Source organism: Oncorhynchus clarkii, chromosome 10 (genome assembly GCF_045791955.1).
Source record: "Oncorhynchus clarkii lewisi isolate Uvic-CL-2024 chromosome 10, UVic_Ocla_1.0, whole genome shotgun sequence".
NCBI lineage: Eukaryota > Metazoa > Chordata > Actinopteri > Salmoniformes > Salmonidae > Oncorhynchus > Oncorhynchus clarkii.
The window spans coordinates 9,507,124-9,530,800 of NC_092156.1; the positions used below are offsets into that span (position 1 = coordinate 9,507,124).

General features: G+C 51.2%; 1 pseudogene; it reads right to left on the minus strand.

Moving 5' to 3' along the window:
• LOC139417992 (actin-binding LIM protein 3-like) overlaps positions 1-23,677 on the minus strand; it is a 130,288-nt pseudogene that overhangs the window by 36,030 nt on the left and 70,581 nt on the right.

The following is a 23,677-nucleotide window of genomic DNA, read 5'->3' on the forward strand; positions in this document are numbered from 1 at the left end:
CACACACACGGAGATTAAAAGGTGATTATATTTCTCCTGGTAGGGGTGGAAACACTAAATCACTAATGTCATACTACTCCCCAGTGCTCCTCAGTGCTCCTCAGTACTCCCCAGTGCTCCTCAGTGCTCCTCAGTGCTCCTCAGTGCTCCACAGTGCTCCTCAGTGCTCCACAGTGCTCCACAGTGCTCCACAGTGCTCCTCAGCGCTCCTCAGTGCTCCTCAGTGCTCCCCAGTACTCATCAGTACTCCCCAGTGCTCCTCAGTGCTCCTCAGTACTCCTCAGTACTCCCCAGTGCTCCTCAGTACTCCCTAGTGCTCATCAGTACTCCTCAGTGCTCCACAGTGCTCCACAGCGCTCCTCAGTGCTCCTCAGCGCTCCTCAGTGCTCCTCAGTGCTCCTCAGTGCTCCACAGTGCTCCACAGTGCTCCACAGCGCTCCACAGCGCTCCTCAGTGCTCCACAGTGCTCCTCGGTGCTCCACGGTGCTCCACGGCACTCCACGGCGCTCCACGGCGCTCCTCGGTGCTCCACAGCGCTCCACGGCGCTCCTCGGTGCTCCACAGCGCTCCACAACGCTCCTCGGTGCTCCTCAACGCTCCACAGTGCTCCTCAGTGCATAGTAACAGATAATGATGATGACAGAGTAGCAGCAACAGCCTGGATATCATACATCCTGCAGGTTCCCCAGTCTGTAGGGTGATACACCACTGTACTGTACGTTGTACTGTCTATCTTTTTAAAAGTGTGGAAATTGTAAAGTCTTTTGTCTGTAATGTCTTTTTCATTACGTGTCGGACCCCAGTAAGACCAGCTGTCGTCATTTGCCTCGGCTAATTGGGATCCTAATAAATAAATAAACATCTGATCTGTCTGATATACTGCCTGGATACCATGTTCCAACCATAGCCTATAAGAGCCTGGGAGGTAGCCTATAAGAGCCTGGGAGGTAGCCTATAATAGAGCCTGGGAGGTAGCCTATAATAGAACCTGGGAGGTAACCTATAATAGAACCTGGGAGGTAGCCTATAATAGAACCTGGGAGGTAACCTATAAGAGCCTGGGAGGTAACCTATAATAGAACCTGGGAGGTAGCCTATAATAGAACCTGGGAGGTAGCCTATAATAGAACCTGGGAGGTAGCCTATAATAGAGCCTGGGAGGTAGCCTATAATATAACCTGGGAGGTAGCCTATAATAGAACCTGGGAGGTAGCCTATAATAGAGCCTGGGAGGTAGCCTATAATATAACCTGGGAGGTAGCCTATAATATAACCTGGGAGGTAACCTATAAGAGCCTGGGAGGTAACCTATAATAGAACCTGGGAGGTAGCCTATAATAGAACCTGGGAGGTAGCCTATAATAGAACCTGGGAGGTAGCCTATAATAGAGCCTGGGAGGTAGCCTATAATAGAACCTGGGAGGTAGCCTATAAGAGCCTGGGAGGTAACCTATAATATAACCTGGGAGGTAGCCTATAATAGAACCTGGGAGGTAGCCTATAATATAACCTGGGAGGTAGTCTATAATAGAACCTGGCAGGTAGCCTATAATAGAACCTGGGAGGTAGCCTATAATAGAACCTGGGAGGTAGCCTATAATAGAGCCTGGGAGGTAGCCTATAATATAACCTGGGAGGTAGCCTATAATATAACCTGGGAGGTAGCCAATAATAGAACCTGGGAGGTAGCCTATAAGAGCCTGGGAGGTAACCTATAATAGAACCTGAGAGGTAACCTATATCAGAGCCTGGGAGGTAGCCTATAATAGAGCCGGGGAGGTAGCCTATAACAGAGCCTGGGAGGTAACCTATAACAGAGCCTGGGAGGTAGCCTATTTCAGAGCCTGGGAGGTAGCCTATAACAGAGCCTGGGAGGTAACCTATAACAGAACCTGGGAGGTAACATATAACAGAACCTGGGAGGTAGCCTATAACAGAGCCTGGGAGGTAGCCTATTTCAGAGCCTGGGAGGTAGCCTATTTCAGAGCCTGGGAGGTAGCGTATAATAGAACCTGGGAGGTAGCCTATCTCCCAGGTTCTATTATAGGCTACCTCCCAGGTTCTATTATAGGCTAGCCTATAATAGAACCTGGGAGGTAGCCTATAATAGAACCTGGGAGGTAACCTATAATAGAACCTGTGAGGTAGCCTATAATAGAACCTGTGAGGTAGCCTATAATAGAACCTGTGAGGTAGCCTATAACAGAACCTGTGAGGTAGCCTATAACAGAACCTGTGAGGTAGCCTATAACAGAACCTGTGAGGTAGCCTAGGCAGAAATAAATCAGAACAAAAGCTCTGTAGGATCTCTACCTTTAACAACATGCCACTTCTCATCCCAGCCATGCAGCGTGTTGGATTGATTCACTGGCCTTTGTTACGTGGCTGGTAATTGAGTGGCTCCCTAAGCCCCGATCACTCAGCCATCTTTGAGGTCCCCCTCATAAATTAACCTTGGGGGCTGTGTGCTCCTATGCTATAACATGCTGCTAATGTTGAGTGTTAGAGAGTAGCATTTATTTAATCTTTATTTTAACAGGGAAGACATATTGAGACCTATTTCTCTTTTTCAAATGCTTCCTGTATAATACAACACATTATATCCAATATGTACACTGAGTATAGCAAACATTAAGAACACCTTCCTAATATTGAGTCACCCCTGTGGATGATGTGGAGTAGCATGTTGATGATGTGGAGTAGCATGTTGAGGATGTGGAGTAGCATGTTGATGATGTGGAGTAGCATGTTAATGATGTGGAGTAGCATGTTGATGATGTGGAGTAGCATGTTGATGATGTGGAGTAGCATGTTGATGATGTGGAGTAGTATGTTGAGGATGTGGAGTAGCATGTTGATGATGTGGAGTAGCATGTTGATGATGTGGAGTAGCATGTTGATGATGTGGAGTAGCATGTTGAGGATGTGGAGTAGCATGTTGATGATGTGGAGTAGCATGTTGAGGATGTGGAGTAGCATGTTGATGATGTGGAGTAGCATGTTGATGATGTGGAGTAGCATGTTGATGATGTGGAGTAGCATGTTGATGATGTGGAGTAGCATGTTGAGGATGTGGAGTAGCATGTTGATGATGTGGAGTAGCATGTTGATGATGTGGAGTAGAATGGTTTAGCATTGTCTGAACCCTGGAAGTGTCCCTGTCGCTGTGTTCCTATGCCCTACATAGTGCACTACTTTTGACCGTAGGTCTCTGGTCAATAGTAGTGCACTATATAGGGATTAGGGTGTCATAGAGCTCTGGTCAAAGTAGTGCACTATATAGGGACTAGGGTGCCATTTGATGGAGCTGATCGGTGATGAGAAGCCAGCAGACCACTTCTTCACAGCTATATTGAGTGGCCATCAGAGGCTCTGTAGAATAGACAGTTAAGGCCAGTCTATTCAATGATGTACAGTCCAGCTGTGATCAATAATGGTGGGAGACTGTTTATAGAACTGCCCTAATTCAAAGTCATGACAGGCCAGGGCCCTGCTGAGCAGTAGTCTGAACCTCCCTCTGAGGAGTCTGTCCTGGTCATTCAATACTGACTACTGGAAGTACATGGTGGTTGGGCATCCCCCACTGCTAATTCATTAGCGATCAATCGCATTGGACCAATGTCACCAAGAGCAAATGACCACCGTATGACTGCATAAGCGTGGCATAAGCATGGCATAAGCGTGGCATAAGCGTGGCATAAGCGTGGCCACGCACGCCTCCAACTCAATCATCAAGTTTGCGGACGACACAACAGTGGTAGGCTTGATTACCAACAACGACAAGACGGCCTACAGGGAGGAGGTGAGGGCCCTCGGAGTGTGGTGTCAGGAAAATACCCTCACACTCAACGTCAACAAAACTAAGGAGATGATTGTGGACTTCAGGAAACAGCAGAGGGAACACCCCCCTATCCACATCGATGGAACAGTAGTGGAGAGGGTAGTAAGTTTTAAGTTCCTCGGCGTACACATCACAGACAAACTGAATTGTTCCACCCACACAGACAGCATCGTGAAGAAGGCGCAGCAGCGCCTCTTCAACCTCAGGAGGCTGAAGAAATTCGGCTTGTCACCAAAAGCACTCACAAACTTCTACAGATGCACAATCGAGAGCATCCTGTCGGGCTGTATCACCGCCTGGTACGGCAACTGCTCCGCCCACAACCGTAAAGCTCTCCAGAGGGTAGTGAGGTCTGCACAATGCATCACCGGGGGCAAACTACCTTCCCTCCAGGACACCTACACCACCCGATGTCACAGGAAGGCCATAAAGATCATCAAGGACAACAACCACCCGAGCCACTACCTGTTCACCCCGCTATCATCCAGAAGGCGAGGTCAGTACAGGTGCATCAAAGCTGGAACCGAGAGACTGAAAAACAGCTTCTATCTCAAGGCCATCAGACTGTTAAACAGCCACCACTAACATTGAGTGGCTGCTGCCAACACACTGACTCAACTCCAGCCACTTTAATAATGGGAATTGATGGGAAATGATGTAAAATATATCACTAGCCACTTTAAACAATGCTACCTAATATAATGTTTACATACCCTACATTATTTATCTCATATGTATACGTATATACTGTACTCTATATCATCTACTGCATCTTTATGTAATACATGTATCACTAGCCACTTTAACTATGCCACTTTGTTTACATACTCATCTCATATGTATATACTGCACTCAATACCATCTACTGTATCTTGCCTCTGCTGCTCTGTACCATCACTCATTCATATATCTTTATGTACATATTCTTTATCCCCTTACACTTGTGTCTGTCTATAAGGTAGTAGTTTTGGAATTGTTAGCTAGATTACTTGTTGGTTATTACTGCATTGTCGGAACTAGAAGCACAAGCATTAACATTCTCTCGCATTAACATCTGCTAACCATGTGTATGTGACAAATAACATTTGATTTGATTTGATTTGATTTAAGCTATAAGACTGACCATCGAAGTGCATTGTAGGTCAAAGTAAATGATACAATACATTGAAAAAATAATTATTAAAATACTTATATAATTAGTATATGACTAATTATTTAATGATGGTGTTATCATCAACAGGAAGAGAGCCTTACTCACCTGTCAGGTACATCTCCTCTCCTTCTGTAAATATCATGAGACAGCGGGCACAACGGGCACAGGTGGGGTGGTAGTGCTTTCCCCCTGCCTGAGAGTCAGAGAGGAGAGAAAAGTGAGAGAGAGAGAGAGAGAGAGAGGCAACGAGGGTGGGGGAGAGAGGGAGGTATGGTGAGATAGAGAGAGAGAGAGAAGGAAAGAGAAAGAGAGAGAGAGAGAGTGAGAGAGAGTGAGAGAGAGAGTTAACGAGGGTGGGGGAGAGAGGGAGGTATGGCGAGATAGAGAGAGAGAAGGAAAGAGAAAAAGAGAGAGAGAGAGAGAGAGAGAGGGGGGGAGGGGGAGGGAGGGAGAGAGAGAGAGAGAGAGAGAGGAAGTGAGGGAGCGAGAGCAAGTGAAAGAGAACATGATTGGGAGTGGATTGCAGAATATATAAGATGGAAACAGAGAAAGAGAGAAGAGACATGCAAGTGATGGCTGCTACTCAGATACAAGTGATGGCTGCTACTCAGATAAAAGTGATGGCTGCTACTCAGATACAACTGATGGCTGCTACTCAGATACAACTGATGGCTGCTACTCAGATACAACTGATGGCTGCTACTCAGATACAACTGATGGCTGCTACTCAGATACAACTGATGGCTGCTACTCAGATACAATCCCAGTAATAGGCCACTCATTCCAATTCCGCTCTCTTTCAATTCCGCCTTTCATAATCACTCAGTGATTTAGTCAGTTTTAATGAGCCAATGTGTGTCCCAGCTGTGCCTTTCACAACATGTTACACCCCCCACACACACACACTCCAGTAAAGCTGTCAGATTCAAATTTCACAGCCTTCTCATAGAAAATGACATAGACAATTACAACAACTTTTGGGTTCCATGTAGAACCCTCTGTGGAAAGGATTCTACATTGAACCCAAAATGGTTCTACTTGGAACCAAAAGGCTTCTACATTGAACCAGAAAGGGTTCTTCAAAGGGTTCTCCTATGGGGACAGTCGAAGAACCCTTTTAGGTTCTACATAGAATCTTTTCTTTTCCGAAGGATGTACAGTTGAGAAAAAGACTAAATGAGCAGCATCCACATATCCACACGTCTCTTAAGGGAGTGAAATGATTCTGGATGGATTCAAGCCGTGAGAGAAATATGTTTCATAACATCAATCATCAGAAAAAATGAATTATAGCGCTACAGGTGAAACAGCTACAGGTGAAACAGCTACAGGTGAAACAGCTACAGGTGAAACAGCTATAGGTGAAACAGCTACAACAGCTACAGGTGAAACAGCTACAGGTGAAACAGCTACAACAGCTACAGGTGAAACGGCTACAGGTGAAACAGCTACAGGTGAAACAGCTACAGGTGAAACAGCTATAGGTGAAACAGCTACAGGTAAAACAGCTACAGGTGAAACAGCTATAGGTGAAACAGCTACAGGTGAAACAGCTATAGGTGAAACAGCTACAAGTGAAACAGCTACAGGTGAAACAGCTATAGGTGAAACAGCTACAGGTGAAACAGCTATAGGTGAAACAGCTACAGGTGAAACAGCTACAGGTGAAACAGCTACAGGTGAAACAGAAACAGGTGAAACAGCTACAGGTAAAACAGCTACAGGTGAAACAGCTACAGGTGAAACAGCTACAGGTGAAACAGCTACACATGAAACAGCTACATGTGAAACAGCTACAGGTGAAACAGCTACAGATGAAACAGTTACAGGTGAAACAGAAACAGGTGAAACAGCTACAGGTGAAACAGAAACAGGTGAAACAGCTACAGGTAAAACAGCTATAGGTGAAACAGCTATAGGTGAAACAGCTACATGTAAAACAGCTACAGGTGAAACAGCTACAGGTGAAACTGCTACAGGTGAAACAGAAACAGGTGAAACAGCTACAGGTGAAACAGAAACAGGTGAAACAGCTACAGGTGAAACAGCTACAGATGAAACAGCTACAGGTAAAACAGCTACAGGGGAAACAGCTACAGGTGAAACAGCTACAGGTGAAACAGCTACAGGTGAAACAGCTACAGGTGAAACAGGTACAACAGCTACAGGTAAAACAGCTAGAGGTGAAACAGCTATAGGTGAAACAGCTACAGGTGAAACAGCTACAGGTGAAACAGCTATAGGTGAAACAGCTACAGGTAAAACAGCTACAGGTGAAACTGCTACAGGTAAAACAGCTACAGGTGAAACAGCTATAGGTGAAACAGCTACAGGTGAAAGAGCTATAGGTAAAACAGCTACAGGTGAAACAGATATAGGTGAAACAGCTACAGGTGAAACAGCTACAGGTGAAACAGCTATAGGTAAAACAGCTACAGGTGAAACTGCTACAGGTAAAATAGCTACAGGTGAAACAGCTACAGGTGAAACAGCTACAGGTAAAACAGCTATAGGTGAAACAGCTGCAGGTGAAACAGCTACAGGTGAAACAGCTACAGGTAAAATAGCTACAGGTGAAACAGCTACAGGTGAAACAGCTACAGGTGAAACAGCTACAGGTGAAACAGCTCCAACAGCTACAGGTGAAACAGCTACAGGTGAAACAGCTACAGGTGAAACAGCTACAGGTGAAACAGCTACAACAGCTACAGGTGAAACAGCTACAACAGCTACAGGTGAAACAGCTACAACAGCTATAGGTGAAACAGCTACAGGTGAAACAGTTACAGGTGAAACAGCTACAACAGCTACAGGTGAAACAGCTACAGGTGAAACAGTTAGTTCTCACACCACAAATAGCTAGATAGCAGGACAGCCAGTTGAGTCATCTTGGATCATTTGGGTTCGATCCATCTTTGTTAACAGTATGTGTGATGAATGTGAAGCTTCTGAATGTCTTCCACTAAATCACATGTCTCCCTCTGTCTGTCTGCTTGTCTTTCTGTCTCTGCCGGTCTCTCTCTGTCTGCTTGTCTTTCTGTCTCTGCCGGTCTCTCTCTGTCTGCTTGTCTTTCTGTCTCTGCCGGTCTCTCTCTGTCTGCTTGTCTTTCTATCTCTGCCGGTCTCTCTCTGTCTGCTTGTCTTTCTGTCTCTGCCGGTCTCTCTCTGTCTGTGTGTGTTATGTTGTCCCACCTTCAGGTGCAGGTGCTGTCAGAGGCCCTTCATGTGTAGCCACAATGACAGCACATTAAAAACCTGCCTATTTATAGACCCTGAAAGTATGCAGTCTGAATATGTTTTCTCTTTTGTCTGCACTCAGCACATTCAAAGAGCCTGGATTGATTTCAACTCAGCAGCACAAATCACATGTATTGAGATTATGGCCTGTAATGTAGAACTAGCATCGCAGACTATTCATATTTCATAGGGATGCTGGTCCATGTTGACTACAATGCCTCCCATAGTTGTATCAAGTTGGCTGCATGTCCTTTGGCAGGCCGGCAGGAAGACAGACAGAGACAGACAGGCAGACAGAAACAGACAGAGACAGACAGGCAGACAGACAGACAAGCAGACAGCGAGAAAGAGAGAGACAGACAGACAAACAGGCAGAGAGAGAGAGACAGACAGACAGACAGACAGACAGACGGACAGACAGACAGACAGACAGACAGACTCACCTCCAGCACTCTGCCACTGATGTATCTGTTACACGTCACACACTGGATGCCAAACTGGGTGTGGTAGTCAGTCTCACAGTATGGAATACCATCCCTGAGAACACACACACACACACACACACACACACACACACACACACACACACACACACACACACACACACACACACACACACACACACACACACACACACACACACACACACACACACACACACACACACACACACACACACACACACACACACACACATTAAGTAGCTAGTTTCTTGTCAATCAGAGTCAAAAGACAAAATAATAACAGATACTAGCATGGATACATGAATGACATGTCTGTGGAGGAGCATAGATACATGAATGGCATGTCTGTGGAGTAGCATGCATACATGGATGGCACTATACTACTACTATACTACCAGTACTATACCACTACTACTACCACCATACTACTACAATACTACCAGTAATATACCACTACTACTACCACTATACTACTACTATACTACCAGTACTATACCACTACTACTACCACTATACTACTACTATACTACTAGTACGATAGCACTACTACTACCACTATACTACTACTATACTACTAGAACTATACCACTACCACTACCACTATACCACTAGTACTATACCACTATACTACCACTATACTACTACTGTACTACTATCACCATACCACTACTATTACCACTATACTACTACTATACTACTAGAACTATACCACTGCTACTACCACTATACTAATACCATACTACGATACTACTACTATACTACTACCGCCATACCACTACTACCACCACTATACCACTAGTGCTATACCACTATACTACTACTATACCAGTACTGTACTACTAGCACCATACCACTACTACTACCACTATACTACTACTATACTACTAGTACTATACCACTACTACTACCACTATACTATTACTATACTACTAGTGTTATACCACTGCTACTACCACTATACTACTAGTACGATACCATTACTACTATACAACTACTACTATTATATAAGTACTACTACTACTACTATACTACCAGTACTATACTACTAGTACTATGCTACTACTACTACTAAACTGGTATTGTGATGTCACCACAGAGGTCACCTACTTGCTGATGTACTCCCCGGTCAGCACAGTGCCACAGGTCTGACACTTGAAGCAGCTGACATGCCACTGCTTCTCCAGGGCCAGGAGAGACTGGCCATGTTTGATCTCCTCCTTACAGCCTGCACAGTCTGGGAAGGAGGTAGAGCAAGAAAGAGACAGAGAGAGAACAGAGAGAACAGAGAGAACAGCGAATGAAAATAGAAGAGGACAAGAGGGGGCAAAATCGTATTCCTCCTCCCCAGAGAGAGTGATGTAGAGTCCTACCCCCCCCAGTGTGAGTGATGTAGAGTCCGACTCCCCCCCCCCCCCCAGAGAGAGGGATGGAGAGTCCTACTCCTCCTCCCCAGAGAGAGTGATGGAGAGTCCTACTCCTCCCCCCCAGAGAGAGTGATGGACAGTCCTACTCCTCCTCCCCAGAGAGAGGGATGGAGAGTCCTACTCCTCCTCCCCAGAGAGAGTGATGGAGAGTCCTACACCTCCTCCCCAGAGAGAGGGATGGAGAGTCCTACCACTCCCCCCCAGAGAGAGTGATGGAGAGTCCTACTCCTCCAACCCAGAGAGAGTGATGGAGAGTCCTACTCCCCCCCCCAGAGAGAGTGATGGAGAGTCCTACTCCTCCCCCCATAGAGAGGGATAGAGAGTCCTACTCCTCCCCCCCAGAGAGAGTGATGGAGAGTCCTACTCCTCCTCCCCAGAGAGAGTGATGGAGAGTCCTACTCCTCCTCCCCAGAGAGAGGGATGGAGAGTCCTACTCCTCCTCCCCAGAGAGAGGGATGAAGAGTCCTACTCCCCCCCCCCCCCCCCAGAGAGAGGGATGGAGAGTCCTACTACTCCCCCCCAGAGAGAGTGATGGAGAGTCCTACTCCTCCAACCCAGAGAGAGTGATGGAGAGTCCTACTCCCCCCCCCAGAGAGAGCGATGGAGAGTCCTACTCCTCCCCCCAGAGAGAGGGATAGAGAGTCCTACTCCTCCCCCCCAGAGAGAGTGATGGAGAGTCCTACTCCTCCTCCCCAGAGAGAGTGATGGAGAGTCCTACTCCTCCTCCCCAGAGAGAGGGATGGAGAGTCCTACTCCTCCTCCCCAGAGAGAGGGATGGAGAGTCCTACTCCTCCCCCCCAGAGAAAATGATGGAGAGTCCTACTCCTCCCCCCCAGAGATAGGGATGGAGAGTCCTACTCCCCCCCAGAGAGAGGGATGGAGATTCCTATTCCTCCCCCCCAGAGAGAGGGATGGAGAGTCCTACTCCCCCCCCCCCCAAGAGAGAGGGATGGAGAGTCCTCCCCCCCAAGAGAGAGGGATGGAGAGTCCTACTCCCCCCCCAGAGAGAGGGATGGAGAGTCCTACTCCCCCCCAGAGAGAGGGATGGAGAGTCCTACTCCTCCCTCCCAGAGAGAGGGATGGAGAGTCCTACTCCTCCCTCCCAGAGAGAGGGATGGAGAGTCCTACTCCTCCCTCCCAGAGAGAGGGATGGAGAGTCCTACTCCTCCCCCCAGAGAGAGGGATGGAGAGTCCTACTCCTCCCCCCCAGAGAGAATGATGGAGAGTCCTACTCCTCCCCCCCAGAGAGAGTGATGGAGAGTCCTACTCCCCCCCAGAGAGAGGGATGGAGAGTCCTATTCCTCCCCCCCAGAGAGAGGGATGGAGAGTCCTATTCCTCCCCCCCCAGAGAGAGGGATGGAGAGTCCTACTCCCCCCCCAAGAGAGAGAAATGGAGAGTCCCCCCCCCAAGAGAGAGGGATGGAGAGTCCTACTCCCCCCCCAGAGAGAGGGATGGAGAGTCCTACTCCCCCCCCCCCCCCCCAGAGAGAGGGATGGAGAGTCCTACTCCCCCCAAGAGAGAGGTATGGAGAGTCCTACTCCCCCCCCAGAGAGAGGGATGGAGAGTCCTACTCCTCCCTCCCAGAGAGAGGGATGGAGAGTCCTACTCCTCCCCCCAGAGAGAGTGATGGAGAGTCCTACCCCCCCCCCCCCCCCCCAGAGAGAGGGATGGAGAGTCCTTACTCCCCCCCCAGAGAGAGTGATGGAGAGTCCTACTCCTCCCCAGAGAGAGGGATGGAGAGTCCTACTCCTCCCCCCAGAGAGAGGGATGGAGAGTCTTACTCCCCCCCGAGAGAGAGTGATGGAGAGTCCTACTCACCCCCTCCAGAGAGAGGGATGGAGAGTCCTACTCCTCCCCCCCAGAGAGAGGGATGGAGAGTCCTACTCCTCCCCCCCAGAGAGAGGGATGGAGAGTCCTACTCCTCCCCCCAGAGAGAGGGATGGAGAGTCCTACTCCCCCCACAGAGAGAGTGATGGAGAGTCCTACTCCTCCCCCCCAGAGAGAGGGATGGAGAGTCCTACTCCCCCCACAGAGAGAGTGATGGAGAGACCTACTCCTTCCCCCCAGAGAGAGGGATGGAGAGTCCTACTCCTCCCCCCCAGAGAGAGGGATGGAGAGTCCTACTCCCCCCCCCAGAGAGAGTGATGGAGAGTCCTACTCCTCCCCCCCAGAGAGAGGGATGGAGAGTCCTACTCCTCCCCCCCAGAGAGACTGATGGAGAGTCCTACTCCTCCCCCCCAGAGAGAGTGATGGAGAGTCCTACTCCCCCCCCAGAGAGAGGGATGTAGAGTCCTATTCCTCCCCCCCCCAGAGAGAGGGATGGAGAGTCCTAGAGAGAGGGATGGAGAGTCCTATTCCTCCCCCCCAGAGAGAGGGATGGAGAGTCCTACTCCCCCCAAGAGAGAGGGATGGAGAGTCCTCCCCCCCAAGAGAGAGGGATGGAGAGTCCTACTCCCCCCCCAGAGAGAGGGATGGAGAGTCCTACTCCCCCCCCCCCCAGAGAGAGGGATGGAGAGTCCTACTCCCCCCCCCAGAGAGGGATGGAGAGTCCTACTCCTCCCAGAGAGAGGGATGGAGAGTCCTACTCCTCCCCCCAGAGAGAGGGATGGAGAGTCCTACTCCTCCCCCCAGAGAGAGGGATGGAGAGTCCTACTCCTCCCCCCAGAGAGAGGGATGGAGAGTCCTAGAGAGAGAGGATGGAGAGTCCTACTCCCCCCCAGAGAGAGTGATGGAGAGTCCTACTCCTCCCCAGAGAGAGGGATGGAGAGTCCTACTCCTCCCTCCAGAGAGAGTGATGGAGAGTCCTACTCCTCCCCCCCAGAGAGAGGGATGGAGAGTCCTACTCCTCCCCCCCAGAGAGAGGGATGGAGAGTCCTACTCCTCCCCCCCAGAGAGAGGGATGGAGAGTCCTACTCCTCCCTCCCAGAGAGAGGGATGGAGAGTCCTACTCCTCCCCCCAGAGAGAGGGATGGAGAGTCCTACTCCTCCCCCCCAGAGAGAATGATGGAGAGTCCTACTCCTACCCCCCCAGAGAGAGTGATGGAGAGTCCTACTCCCCCCCAGAGAGAGGGATGGAGAGTCCTATTCCTCCCCCCAGAGAGAGGGATGGAGAGTCCTATTCCTCCCCCCCAGAGAGAGGGATGGAGAGTCCTACTCCCCCCCTCCAGAGAGAGGGATGGAGAGTCCTACTCCTCCCCCCCAGAGAGAGGGATGGAGAGTCCTACTCCTCCCCCCCAGAGAGAGGGATGGAGAGTCCTACTCCTCCCCCCCAGAGAGAGGGATGCAGAGTCCTACTCCCCCCACAGAGAGAGTGATGGAGAGACCTACTCCTCCCCCCCAGAGAGGGATGGAGAGTCCTACTCCCCCCACAGAGAGAGTGATGGAGAGACCTACTCCTCCCCCCCAGAGAGAGGGATGGAGAGTCCTACTCCTCCCCCCCAGAGAGAGGGATGGAGAGTCCTACTCCCCCCCCAGAGAGAGTGATGGAGAGTCCTACTCCTCCCCCCAGAGAGAGTGATGGAGAGTCCTACTCCTCCCCCCCAGAGAGAGTGATGGAGAGTCCTACTCCCCCCCCAGAGAGAGGGATGTAGAGTCCTATTCCTCCCCCCAGAGAGAGGGATGGAGAGTCCTATTCCTCCCCCCCAGAGAGAGGGATGGAGAGTCCTACCCCCCCCCAAGAGAGAGGGATGGAGAGTCCTCCCCCCCAAGAGAGAGGGATGGAGAGTCATACTCCCCCCCAGAGAGAGGGATGGAGAGTCCTACTCCCCCCTAGAGAGAGGGATGGAGAGTCCTACTCCTCCCTCCCAGAGAGAGGGATGGAGAGTCCTACTCCTCCCCCCAGAGAGAGGGATGGAGAGTCCTACTCCTCCCCCCAGAGAGAGGGATGGAGAGTCCTACTCCTCCCCCCAGAGAGAGGGATGGAGAGTCCTACTCCTCCCCCCAGAGAGAGGGATGGAGAGTCCTACTCCCCGCCAGAGAGAGTGATGGAGAGTCCTACTCCTCCCCAGAGAGAGGGATGGAGAGTCCTACTCCTCCCTCTAGAGAGAGTGATGGAGAGTCCTACTCCTCCCCCCCAGAGAGAGGGATGGAGAGTCCTACTCCTCCCCCCCAGAGAGAGGGGTGGAGAGTCCTACTCCCCCAGAGAGAGTGATGGAGAGTCCCCCTAGAGAGAGTGATGGAGAGTCCTACTCCTCCCCCCAGAGAGAGGGATGGAGAGTCCTACTCCTCCCTCCCAGAGAGAGGGATGGAGAGTCCTACTCCTCCCCCCAGAGAGAGGGATGGAGAGTCCTACTCCTCCCCCCCAGAGAGAGGGATGGGAGAGTCCTACTCCTACTCCCCCCCAGAGAGATGGAGAGTCCTACTGATGGAGAGTCCTACTCCCTCCCCCCCCAGAGAGAGTGATGGAGAGTCCTACTCCCCCCCAGAGAGAGGGATGGAGAGTCCTATTCCTCCCCCCAGAGAGAGGGATGGAGAGTCCTATTCCTCCCCCCCAGAGAGAGGGATGGAGAGTCCTACTCCCCCCCTCCAGAGAGAGGGATGGAGAGTCCTACTCCTCCCCCCAGAGAGAGGGATGGAGAGTCCTACTCCTCCCCCCAGAGAGAGGGATGGAGAGTCCTACTCCTCCCCCCCAGAGAGAGGGATGCAGAGTCCTACTCCCCCCACAGAGAGAGTGATGGAGAGACCTACTCCTCCCCCCCAGAGAGAGGGATGGAGAGTCCTACTCCCCCCACAGAGAGAGTGATGGAGAGACCTACTCCTCCCCCCCAGAGAGAGGGATGGAGAGTCCTACTCCTCCCCCCCAGAGAGAGGGATGGAGAGTCCTACTCCCCCCCCAGAGAGAGTGATGGAGAGTCCTACTCCTCCCCCCAGAGAGAGTGATGGAGAGTCCTACTCCTCCCCCCCAGAGAGACTGATGGAGAGTCCTACTCCTCCCCCCAGAGAGAGTGATGGAGAGTCCTACTCCCCCCCCAGAGAGAGGGATGTAGAGTCCTATTCCTCCCCCCCAGAGAGAGGGATGGAGAGTCCTATTCCTCCCCCCCAGAGAGAGGGATGGAGAGTCCTACTCCCCCCCAAGAGAGAGGGATGGAGAGTCCTCCCCCCCAAGAGAGAGGGATGGAGAGTCATACTCCCCCCCAGAGAGAGGGATGGAGAGTCCTACTCCCCCCCCCCCCCCCCAGAGAGAGGGATGGAGAGTCCTACTCCCCCCTAGAGAGAGGGATGGAGAGTCCTACTCCTCCCTCCCAGAGAGAGGGATGGAGAGTCCTACTCCTCCCCCCAGAGAGAGGGATGGAGAGTCCTACTCCTCCCCCCAGAGAGAGGGATGGAGAGTCCTACTCCTCCCCCCAGAGAGAGGGATGGAGAGTCCTACTCCTCCCCCCCAGAGAGAGGGATGGAGAGTCCTACTCCCCCCCAGAGAGAGTGATGGAGAGTCCTACTCCTCCCCAGAGAGAGGATGGAGAGTCCTACTCCTCCCTCTAGAGAGAGTGATGGAGAGTCCTACTCCTCCCCCCCAGAGAGAGGGATGGAGAGTCCTACTCCTCCCCCCAGAGAGAGGGGTGGAGAGTCCTACTCCCCCCCAGAGAGAGTGATGGAGAGTCCTACTCCTCCCCAGAGAGAGGGATGGAGAGTCCTACTCCTCCCTCCAGAGAGAGTGATGGAGAGTCCTACTCCTCCCCCCCAGAGAGAGGGATGGAGAGTCCTACTCCTCCCCCCCAGAGAGAGGGTTGGAGAGTCCTACTCCTCCCCCCCAGAGAGAGGGATGGAGAGTCCTACTCCTCCCTCCCAGAGAGAGGGATGGAGAGTCCTACTCCTCCCCCCAGAGAGAGGGATGGAGAGTCCTACTCCTCCCCCCCAGAGAGAATGATGGAGAGTCCTACTCCTCCCCCCCAGAGAGAGTGATGGAGAGTCCTACTCCCCCCCAGAGAGAGGGATGGAGAGTCCTATTCCTCCCCCCAGAGAGAGGGATGGAGAGTCCTATTCCTCCCCCCCAGAGAGAGAGGGATGGAGAGTCAGAGAGAGGGATGGAGAGTCCAGAGAGAGGGATGGAGAGTCCTACTCCCCCCCTCCAGAGAGAGGGAGTGGAGAGGGATGGAGAGTCCTACTCCTCCCCCAGAGAGAGGGATGGAGAGTCCTACTCCTCCCCCCCAGAGAGAGGGATGCAGAGTCCTACTCCCCCCACAGAGAGAGTGATGGAGAGACCTACTCCCCCCACAGAGAGAGTGATGGAGAGACCTACTCCTCCCCCCCAGAGAGAGGGATGGAGAGTCCTACTCCCCCCACAGAGAGAGTGATGGAGAGACCTACTCCTCCCCCCAGAGAGAGGGATGGATCCTACTCCTCCCCCCAGAGAGAGGGATGGAGAGTCCTACTCCCCCCCCAGAGAGAGTGATGGAGAGTCCTACTCCTCCCCCCAGAGAGAGTGATGGAGAGTCCTACTCCTCCCCCCCAGAGAGACTGATGGAGAGTCCTACTCCTCCCCCCAGAGAGAGTGATGGAGAGTCCTACTCCCCCCCCAGAGAGAGGGATGTAGAGTCCTATTCCTCCCCCCCAGAGAGAGGGATGGAGAGTCCTATTCCTCCCCCCCAGAGAGAGGGATGGAGAGTCCTACTCCCCCCCAAGAGAGAGGGATGGAGAGTCCTCCCCCCAAGAGAGAGGGATGGAGAGTCATACTCCCCCCCAGAGAGAGGGATGGAGAGTCCTACTCCCCCCCCCCCCCAGAGAGAGGGATGGAGAGTCCTACTCCCCCCTAGAGGAGAGTCCTACTCCCCCCCAAGAGAGAGGGATGGAGAGTCCTACTCCTCCCCCCAAGAGAGAGGGATGGAGAGTCATCCCCCCCCAGAGAGAGGGATGGAGAGTCCTACTCCTCCCCCCAGAGAGAGGGATGGAGAGTCCTACTCCCCCTCCTAGAGAGAGGGATGGAGAGTCCTACTCCTCCCTCCCAGAGAGAGGGATGGAGAGTCCTACTCCTCCCCCCAGAGAGAGGGATGGAGAGTCCTACTCCTCCCCCCAGAGAGAGGGATGGAGAGTCCTACTCCTCCCCCCAGAGAGAGGGATGGAGAGTCCTACTCCTCCCCCCCAGAGAGAGGGATGGAGAGTCCTACTCCCCCCCAGAGAGAGTGATGGAGAGTCCTACTCCTCCCCAGAGAGAGGGATGGAGAGTCCTACTCCTCCCTCTAGAGAGAGTGATGGAGAGTCCTACTCCTCCCCCCCAGAGAGAGGGATGGAGAGTCCTACTCCTCCCCCCAGAGAGAGGGGTGGAGAGTCCTACTCCCCCCCAGAGAGAGTGATGGAGAGTCCTACTCCTCCCCAGAGAGAGGGATGGAGAGTCCTACTCCTCCCTCCAGAGAGAGTGATGGAGAGTCCTACTCCTCCCCCCCAGAGAGAGGGATGGAGAGTCCTACTCCTCCCCCACAGAGAGAGGGATGGAGAGTCCTACTCCTCCCCCCCAGAGAGAGGGATGGAGAGTCCTACTCCTCCCTCCCAGAGAGAGGGATGGAGAGTCCTACTCCTCCCCCCAGAGAGAGGGATGGAGAGTCCTACTCCTCCCCCCCAGAGAGAATGATGGAGAGTCCTACTCCTCCCCCCCCAGAGAGAGTGATGGAGAGTCCTACTCCCCCCCAGAGAGAGGGATGGAGAGTCCTATTCCTCCCCCCAGAGAGAGGGATGGAGAGTCCTATTCCTCCCCCCCAGAGAGAGGGATGGAGAGTCCTACTCCCCCCCTCCAGAGAGAGGGATGGAGAGTCCTACTCCTCCCCCCCAGAGAGAGGGATGGAGAGTCCTACTCCTCCCCCCCAGAGAGAGGGATGGAGAGTCCTACTCCTCCCCCCCAGAGAGAGGGATGCAGAGTCCTACTCCCCCCACAGAGAGAGTGATGGAGAGACCTACTCCTCCCCCCCAGAGGGAGGGATGGAGAGTCCTACTCCCCCCACAGAGAGAGTGATGGAGAGACCTACTCCTCCCCCCCAGAGAGAGGGATGGAGAGTCCTACTCCTCCCCCCAGAGAGAGGGATGGAGAGTCCTACTCCCCCCCCAGAGAGAGTGATGGAGAGTCCTACTCCTCCCCCCAGAGAGAGTGATGGAGAGTCCTACTCCTCCCCCCCAGAGAGACTGATGGAGAGTCCTACTCCTCCCCCCCAGAGAGAGTGATGGAGAGTCCTACTCCCCCCCCAGAGAGAGGGATGTAGAGTCCTATTCCTCCCCCCCAGAGAGAGGGATGGAGAGTCCTATTCCTCCCCCCCAGAGAGAGGGATGGAGAGTCCTACTCCCCCCCAAGAGAGAGGGATGGAGAGTCCTCCCCCCCAAGAGAGAGGGATGGAGAGTCATACTCCCCCCCAGAGAGAGGGATGGAGAGTCCTACTCCCCCCAGAGAGAGGGATGGAGAGTCCTCCCCCCCAAGAGAGAGGGATGGAGAGTCATACTCCCCCCCAAGAGAGAGGGATGGAGAGTCCTCCCCCCCCAAGAGAGAGGGATGGAGAGTCATACTCCCCCCCAGAGAGAGGGATGGAGAGTCCTACTCCTCCCCCCAGAGAGAGGGATGGAGAGTCCTACTCCTCCCCCCAGAGAGAGGGATGGAGAGTCCTACTCCCCCCCAGAGAGAGTGATGGAGAGTCCTACTCCTCCCCAGAGAGAGGGATGGAGAGTCCTCCTCCCTCTAGAGAGAGTGATGGAGAGTCCTACTCCTCCCCCCCAGAGAGAGGGATGGAGAGTCCTACTCCTCCCCCCCAGAGAGAGGGGTGGAGAGTCCTACTCCTCCCCCCCAGAGAGAGGGGTGGAGAGTCCTACTCCTCCCCCCCAGAGAGAGGGATGGAGAGTCCTACTCCTCCCCCCCAGAAAGAGGGATGGAGAGTCCTACTCCTCCCCCCCAGAGAGAGGGATGGAGAGTCCTACTCCTCCCCCCCAGAGAGAGGGATGGAGAGTCCTATTCCCCCCCCAGAGAGAGTGATGGAGAGTCCTACTCCTCCTCCCCAGAGAGAGGGATGGAGAGTCCTACTCCCCCCCCAGAGAGAGGGATGGAGGGTCCTACTCCCCCCCAGAGAGAATGATGGAGAGTCCTACTCCTCCTCCCCAGAGAGAGTGATGGAGAGTCCTACTCCCCCCCAGAGAGAGTGATGGAGAGTCCTACTCCCCCCCAGAGAGAGTGATGGAGAGTCCTACTCCTCCTCCCCAGAGAGAGTGATGGAGAGTCCTACTCCTCCTCCCCAGAGAGAGGGATGGAGAGTCCTACTGATCTGAGAACTGTGGAGTGCTTCAGCCTTGTCCTATGGGACCATCACTGTGCTGAGTGAGGATTGTGATGTGACTTTAGTCGAGGTCCTGTGGTACAGATCCATTTCCCGGCCGTGTCATGTTGTGCGCCCAGTACGGAATTAGAATTGTTTTGTTTGTTTACCTAGCCGTGGATATGATCACATCCAACTTCAAATGCAGCTCATGCAAATTAACAGAACACATAATTAGACGGTTATATCATCTACAACATCTCAGATGTCATCAGACTATTGGTTACCTAGGAAGCTAGCAAGCCAGCGAGGTAAAATATCTGAAATAGAGCTTTGTAAAGCCAGGAGAATAATAGACTTGTAGAACATAGCTATAGCCGCCAGTCAGTGTGTTTTCATGGTCCCAACATCAGCGTTAAATATCTGCTACGGAGCTTTTTGATGTCGAGACGTCGAGACGTTCCAGTAATGCACGTGGAACGTTCCAGTAATTACCGGAACGTGACGTTTGATGGTTAACAGAGAAGGAGCACGTGACCCTCTGATCTAGAGACTTACGGCTGGGTCCGTGGATCTTGACCGGCGCGTTGCTGACTAGCGAATGGGAGCACTGCTGACAGACACACTTCTTCCCACAGAAGGTCACCCTGTCTCCGATAGGGAAAGGCTTTCTGAAAAACAAGCCACAGGAAGACATCAGACATGTATTCTGCTCAACCCGAAGCCTCACAGTAGACACAATAACACTGTATGTACACTGTGTGTAATGGTAGCTAACATTATTTTACACAACTACACATTTTGTGTTTTGTAATTAAATGTGTTTACCACATAAATGTGGTAAAATGCCCAAAATTAATTCCTCCAAAATTCCTCCAGTAGGTTTATATAATTTACATGTGGCGCCATATTGAAACATGTCACAAAGTCAATCAGTGACAGTGGAATCTAACTACGGAGTCAGAGAAGGGAGAACTGCAGCACAGCAGTACGGTTCTATACAGCCATTCAGGAAATGTTCTCTAACGTATCGCTAGCTAACTGCCCCAGTCTGAGACTAAAGATGATTTGTTGTGATTGACATGGTTATTTACACAAGCATTGGGATTCTATTATGTGTAGACAACGTTTCTGAAAAATATTTTGAGCCGAGGGGCACTTAATTTGGTCAAGGAGGGCAAGTCTCCTTAGTAGCACATGAGAGAGTGAGATGACATCAGAGGCCTGGCTTCTATTCTACTCACATTAATACCGATTAGAGTGCAACTCTCCATGCAGACGCACACACACACACACACACACACACACACACACACACACACACACACACACACACACACACACACACACACACACACACACACACACACACACACACACACACACACACACACACACACACACACACACACAGTGGGTTTCCGTGGTAATATCCAGTGACAGGAAGGAAGGGTCACAGACATGATGGGCCTGTGGACAGATACAGTGTCCTGCTACATAGCAAGCAGGCAGACAGGCAGGCAGGGGGATATCTGCTTGGCCACAGCAGCTTAACTGGGCCAGCAGGGGTGATCTTCAAGCTGAATATTGAAACCAACATATCGGCTGTGTGCCAAATGGCAACCTATTCCCTACATAGTGCACTACTTGTGACCAGGACCCTTAGGCCCATTTGGGGTATGGACACAGATGCTGTTTTAAAAATATATATATATTTAACTAGGCATGTCAGTTAAGAACAAATTCTTATTTACAATGACGGCCTACACCGGCCAAGCGCTAACGACGCTGGCCCAATTGCGCGCCAACCCTACAGGACTCCCAATTATGGCCGGATATGATACAGCCTGGAATCAAACCAGGGTCTGTAGTGTAGTCTCTTGCACTGAGATGCAGTGCCTTAGACCGCTGCGCCACTCGGGAGCCCATGCTAAAGAGGAGGCAGTGTGTTATGAACAATAGATAGTAGTGTTAAACATTCTTCTGTCAGCAACACAGCATAGCCCTGCATATTGAGGTTTGGGAGAAGTCGAAGTGATCTGTGGTGGATGAGGAGTGTTTTAAGTGTGCTGACTACTGACTGCCCGGAACAGAATGTGTGCTGCTCTCCCACCATCAGAAGCTATGAGTCAGCATCTCTAGCAGGACAGGCAGCGATGGCAGGACCATCTGCGGTAAAGATTTGTGGCCCTTAAACCTGGACGACTCAGTACCAGCAGTCAATATAATGCATTGCTTCCCCAGACAACTGATGGGGTTATATTCTCTAAGACTTTGCAGATCACTGTCAAGCATCTTCCCAAATGACATCTCATAGGAGACATAACTCCATACTCCGTCAGGTCAGCATATAATAAATAGTATTAGAATACAGGGAACTATAAATTGCAAACAGTGGAAAATACATGAATTAACATACACATCTGTGCATAATGGGATATAAGCACGGTCATGTAAGCAGTGGCGCTATCAGCCTATCAAGGCCCTCGGTGTAGAGGTTACTGTGGGTCAGGCTCTAAACCCAACCCAGCCCTGGTGCCACCTGCTAGAAGGAATAGAAGGAACTGTTCTCATGATGTTCTCAAGAAACAGACCAGTAGAGAAGGAACTGTTCTCATGATGTTCTCAAGAAACAGACCAGTAGAGAAGGAACTGTTCTCATGATGTTCTCAAGAAACAGATCAGTAGAGAAGGAACTGTTCTCATGATGTTCTCAAGAAACAGACCAGTAGAGAAGGAACTGTTCTCATGATGTTCTCAAGAAACAGATCAGTAGAGAAGGAACTGTTCTCATGATGTTCTCAAGAAACAGATCAGTAGAGAAGGAACTGTTCTCATGATGTTCTCAAGAAACAGACCAGTAGAGAAGGAACTGTTCTCATGATGTTCTCAAGAAACAGACCAGTAGAGAAGGAACTGTTCTCATGATGTTCTCAAGAAACAGACCAGTAGAGAAGGAACTGTTCTCATGGCACCCTCACCTCTACTGCCCCCACCACACTGACAGACTGAAACTCTTCAATTACTCTCTAAAAGACTCTGAAACAGTGACAGTAAACCACACAATCAGACGGAGGGCTTTCGACATTGTAATTCCTCAGAGCGCCTATTGGTAACTGCCAAAATAAAGGAAACACCAACATAAAGAGTCTTAATAGGGCGGTGGTCCACCGCCAACCAGAACAGCTTCAATGCACCTTGGCATAGATTCAAGTGTCTGGAACTCTATTGGAGGGATGCAAGACCATTCTTCCACGAGAAATTCCATCATTTGGTGGTGGTGGAAAACGCTGTCTCAGGCGACGCTCCAGAATCTCCCATAAGTTTTCACTTGGTTTGAGATCTGGTGACTGAGACGGCCATGGCATTTGGTTTACATCGTTATCTTGCTCATCAAACCATTCAGTGACCACTCATGCCCTGTAGTCATCCTGTGGGGACATAGCCATGGTAGCCAAATTAATAGCCTGCCCAGCATTTTTATACATGATTCTAAGCATGATGGGAGGATAATTGCTTAATTACCTCAGGAACCACACCTGTGTGGAAGCACCTGCTTTCCATTCAATGTACTTTGTATCCATCATCCCTCACGTGTTTCCATTGTTTTTGCAGTTACCTGTAGATTCTCAACATGACAAGTAGAAACAGGAGGCTGTCCTTTTCCCTTCTCTCAAGACAACTTCTCTCCTCACTGAACCGTTCCTTCTCTTGGAAGATACGATGAAACATCTGATCATTTGATCTGATGATCATTTCTTTGTTCTCTGAATATACCTGCATTCTCGTCTTGATCAATTTAATTCAGCACCTGCCTGCCTCCCAATAAAACAAATCCTTCACTAATTGTTGCCTCCATGGCCAAGTCAATAATTAATTCAAACATATATACATCCCAACGTTGTGACATGGCACTTACACTGAGAGATATGCATTAACTGGCTAGTGATGATCAATGTAGTGGATATGTGTGTGTGTGTGTGTGTGTGTGTGTGTGTGTGTGTGTGTGTGTGTGTGTGTGTGTGTGTGTGTGTGTGTGTGTGTGTGTGTGTGTATGTGTAGTGTGTGTGTGTGTGTGGTGTGTGTGTGTGTAGTGTGTGTGTGTGTGTGTGTAGTGTGTGTGTGTGTAGTGTGTGTGTGTGTGTGTGTGTGTGTGTGTGTGTGTGTAGTGTGTGTGTGTGTGTGTGTGTGTGTGTGTGTGTGTGTGTGTGTGTGTGTGTAGTGTGTGTGTAGTGTGTGTGTGTGTGTGTGTGTGTGTGTGTGTGTGTGTGTGTGTGTGTGTGTGTGTGTGTGTGTGTGTGTCTGTGTGTGTGTGTGTGTGTGTGTGTGTGTGTGTGTG